Source organism: Triticum urartu, chromosome 5, assembly GCF_003073215.2.
Source record: "Triticum urartu cultivar G1812 chromosome 5, Tu2.1, whole genome shotgun sequence".
NCBI classification, from domain to species: Eukaryota; Viridiplantae; Streptophyta; class Magnoliopsida; order Poales; family Poaceae; genus Triticum; species Triticum urartu.
The window spans coordinates 65261269-65266577 of record NC_053026.1 but is presented as its reverse complement, the minus strand read 5'-3'; positions in this window follow the sequence as shown (position 1 = coordinate 65266577).

The window sequence follows — 5309 nt, the reverse complement described above, 5'->3', positions numbered from 1 at the left end:
ATATCCAATAGAAGCACGATGCTTCTTCAGAGTTTTCAATAATCTTTCCTCTTCATGCTCTCAAAGGTTAGCACTAATAATAACAGGATATATCTTCTTTTCATCAAGATAAGCATATTTAAGATTATCAGGCAACGGTTTAAGCTCAAACACGGCATCACCCTTGGGTGGAGGAGGATCCCCTAAAATTTCAACAGGCAAATTGTGTTGCAGAATAGGTTCCTTTTTAAAGAATACTTCATCTATTTCCCTTCTTTCATTCATGAACATATTATTTTCATGGTCTAGCAAATAGTGTTCTAAAGGATCACTAGGAGGTACAGCAATAGAAGCAAGACCAATAATTTCATCCTTACTAGGTAATTCTTCCTCACGATGTAGTTTACTAAATTTAGAGAAATTAAACTCATGAACCATATCATCCAAGCCAATAGTAACAACATTCTTTTCGCAGTCTATCTTAGCATTAACAGTATTCAAGAAGGGTCTACCAAATATAATGGGACAAAAGCTATCTTGCGGAGAAGTAAGAACAAGAAAATCAGCAGGATATTTAGTTTTCCCACACAAGACTTCAACATCTCTAACAATTCCAATTGGTGAAATAGTATCTCTATTGGCAAGTTTAATTGTGACATCAATATCTTCTAACTCAACAAGTGCAATATCATGCATAATTTCTTTGTACAAGTCATGAGGTATAACACTAGCACTGGCACCCATATCACATAAGCCATGATAACAATGATCTCCTATCTTAACAGAAATAACAGGCACGCCTACCACAGGTCTATGTTTATCTTTAGCACAAGGTTTAGCAATTCTAGCAGTTTCACATTCGAACTGAATAACATGCCCATCAATATTATCAGACAAGAGATCTTTAACAATAGCAATATTAGGTTCAACTTTAACTTGCTCAGGAGGTGTATATGTTTTAATATTGCTTTTACGAACCACAGTTGAAGCTTTAGCATGATCCTTTATCCTAACAGGGAAAGGTGGTTTCTCAACATAAGAAGTAGGAACAATAGGATCATTATAAGTGATTGTCTTTTCTTCAACTTTAACAGGTGCAACTACTTTTACTTCTATGGGAGGATGATATTTAAACCACTTCTCCTTAGGGAGATCAACATAAGTAGCAAAAGATTCACAGAAAGAAGCTACTATCTCAGAGTCAAGTCCATATTTAGTGCCAAACTTACGGAAAATATCGGTGTCCATAAAAGATTTAACACAATCAAACTTAGGTGTCATACTTGACTCCTTAACTTCATCGAGGTCCCAATCTTTAGAGTTGCGTTTAATTCTATCCAATAAATTCCATATGAATTCAATAGTCTTCATCATAAAAGAGCCAGCACAAGAAGTATCGAGCATGGTGCGATTGTTTTCAGAAAGCCGAGCATATAGATTTTGCATAATTATTTCTCTCGAGAGCTCATGATTGGGGCATGAATATAACATTGATTTAAGCCTCCCCCAAGCTTGAGCGATGCTTTCTCCTTCGCGAGGCCAGAAATTTTATATATAATTGTGATCACGGTGAACAAGATGCATGGGGTAATACTTTTGATGAAATTCCAACTTCAATCTTTTATAGTCCCATGATCTCATATCATCACATAGCCTATACCATATCAATGCGTCTCCCTTCAAAGATAAAGGGAAGACCTTCTTCTTAGCAACATCATCGGGTATACCTGCAAGCTTAAATAATCCACAAACTTCATCCACATATATTAGGTGTTCATCAGGATGCTTTCTTCCATCTCCTGTAAAAGGATTAGCTAGCAGTTTTTCTATCATACCCGAAGGATACTCATAAGGAATTTCGTTTTCAATAGGTTCAGTAGGTTGAGGAGCAACTCTTTGCTCTACTGGTCGGGGTGAAGATACCCCGAACAAGCCCCTCAGAGAATTACTTTCCATAGTAACAAGTGACAGTGAATTTCAGCACACTATATAAATTTTTCCTTACCAAATTCCACCTACCAAAAGCGCTACACTCCCCGGCAACGGCACCAGAAAAGAGTCTTGATGACCCACAAGTATAGGGGATCTATCGTAGTCCTTTTGATAAGTAAGAGTGTCGAACCCAACGAGGAGCAGAAGGAAATGATAAGCGGTTTTCAGCAAGGTATTCTCTGCAAGTACTGAAATAAGTGGTAACAGATAGTTTTGTGATAATATAAATTGTAACGAGCAACAAGTAACAAAAGTAAATAAAGTGCAGCAAGGTGGCCCAATCCTTTTTGTAGCAAAGGACAAGCCGGAACAAACTCTTATAATAGGAAAAGCGCTCCCGAGGACACATGGGAATATCGTCAAGCTAGTTTTCATCACGTTCATATGATTCGCGTTCGATACTTTGATAATTTGATATGTGGGTGGACCGGTGCTTGGGTGCTGTTCTTACTTGAACAAGCATACCACTTATGATTAACCTCTATTGCAAGCATCCGCAACTACAACAAAAGTATTAAGGTAAACCTAACCATAGCATGAAACATGTGGATCCAAATCAGCCCCTTACGAAGCAACGCATAAACTAGGGTTTAAGCTTCTGTCACTCTAGCAACCCATCATCTACTTATTACTTCCCAATGCCTTCCTCTAGGCCCAAATAATGGTGCAGTGTTATGTAGTCGACGTTCACATAACACCACTAGAGGCTAGACAACATAGATCTTATCAAAATATCAAACGAATACCAAATTCACATGACTACTGATAGCAAGACTTCTCCCTTGTCCTCAGGAACAAACGTAATTACTCACAAAGAATATTCATGTTCATAATCAGAGGGGTGATAATATGCATATAGGATCTGAACATATAATCTTCCACCAAATAAACCAACTAGCATCAACTACAAGGAGTAATCAACACTACTAGCAACCTACTAGCACCAATCCCGGACTTTGAGACAAGAATTAGATACAAGAGATGAACTAGGGTTTGGAGATGAGATGGTGCTGGTGAAGATGTTGATGGAGATTGCCCTCTCCCGATGAGAGGAGCGCTGGTGATGGCGATGGTGATGATTTCCCCCTCCCGGAGGGAAGTATCCCTAGCAGAACAGCTCTGCCGGAGCTCTAGATTGGATCCGCCAAGGTTCCGCCTCGTGGCGGCGGAGTCTCGTGCCGAAAAGTTCCTTCCTATTTTTTTCTCATCGAAAGACTTCATATAGGAGAAGATGGACGTCGGAGAGCCACCAGGGGGCCCACGAGGTAGGGGGCGCGCCCCCCACCCTCGTGAGCAGGGTGTGGGCCCCTGGCCTTCATCTTTGGCAAGGATTTTTCTTTATTTATTTTAAGACGTTCTGTGGAGTTTCAGGACTTTTGGAGTTACGCAGAATAGGTCTCTAATATTTGCTCCTTTTCCAGCCCAGAATTCTAGCTGCCGGCATTCTCCCTCCTTATGTAAACCTTGTAAAATAAGAGAGAATAGCCATAAGTACTGTAACATAAAGTGAAATAACAGTCCATAATGCAATAAATATTGATATAAAAGCATGATGCGAAATGGACGTATCAGTTAGTCCCAAAAATAGTATAAAAAGATGCCAAAAGTATATGAAAGTTGTAGAATATTGGCATGGAACAATCAAAAATTATAGATACGACGGAGATGTATCAGCATCCCCAAGCTTAATTCTTGCTCGTCCTCAAGCAGGTAAATGGTAAAAAAGATAATTTTTGATGTGGAATGCTACCTAGCATAATCTTGATCATGTAATATAATCATGGCATGAATATTAAGACACGAGTGATTTAAAGCAATAGTCTATCATTTGACATTAAGATAATAATACTTCAAGCATACTAATAAAGCAATCATGTCTTTTCAAAATAACATGGCCAAAGAAAGTTATCCCTACAAAATCATATGGTCTGGCTATGCTCCATCTTCACCACACAAAATATTCAAATCATGCACAACCCCCACGACAAGCCAAGCAATTGTTTCATACTTTTGATGTTCTCAAACCTTTTCAACTTTCACGCAATACATGAGCGTGAGCCATGGATATAGCACTATAGGTGGAATAGAATATGATGGTGGAGGTTGTGTGGAGAAGACAAAAAGGGAGAAAGTCTCACATCGACGCGGCTAATCAACGGGCTATGGAGATGCCCATCAATTGATGTCAATGTGAGGAGTAGAGATTGCCATGCAACAGATGCACTAAGAGTTATAAGTGTATGAAAGCTCAAACTGGAAACTAAGTGGGTGTGCATCCAACTTGCTTGCTCATGAAGACCTCGGGCATTTGAGGAAGCCCATCATCGGAATATACAAGCCAAGTTCTATAATGAAAATTCCCACTAGTATATGAAAGTGATAACTCAAGAGACTCTCTATATGAAGAACATGGTGCTATTCTGAAGCACAAGTGTGGTAAAAGGATAGTAACATTGTCCCTTCTCTCTTTTCTCTCATTTTTTTAATTTTTTTTTGGTGGGCTTCTTTGGCATCTTTTATTTTTTTGTAAAGTCCGGAGACTCATCCCAACTTGTGAGGGAACCATAGCTTCCATCATCCTTTCCTCACATGGGACAATGCTCTAATAATGATGATCATCGCACTTTTATTTACTTACAACTCAATATTACAACTCGATACTAGAACAAAATATGACGCTATATGAATGCCTCCGGTGGTGTACCGGGATGTGCAATGATCTAGCGTAGCAATGACATCAAAAAACGGACAAGCCATGAAAACATCATGCTAGCTATCTTACAATCATGCAAAGCAATATGGCAATGAATACTCAAGTCATGTATATGATGATGATGGAAGTTGCATGGCAATATGTCTCGGAATGGCTATGGAAATGCCATGATAGGTAGGTATGGTGGCTGTTTTGAGGAATATACAAGGAGGCTTATGTGTGATAGAGCGTATCGTATCACGGGGTTTGGATGCACCGGCGAAGTTTGTACCAAGTAGAACCGTTGGGAAGACTTGGGGAAAGTCTTGCTATCTTGCTGTAAAAAAAAGAAACTTTAGCGCTCACGAGAACTGCTGTAATTTTTATTTGGAAAGTGCTATTTAGTCAATTCTTTTTGCAGATTATTAATAGATAAATTCCTCACGTCCAGCAATTTATTTTAGAATTTTTGGGGTTCCAGATCTTGCGCTAGCTACAGATTACTACAGACTGTTCTGTTTTTGACAGATTCTGTTTTTCGTGTGCTGTTTGCTTATTTTGATGAATCTATGGCTAGTAAAATAGTTTATAAACCATATAGAAGTTGGAATACATTTGGTTTAACATCAATATAAATAAAGAATGA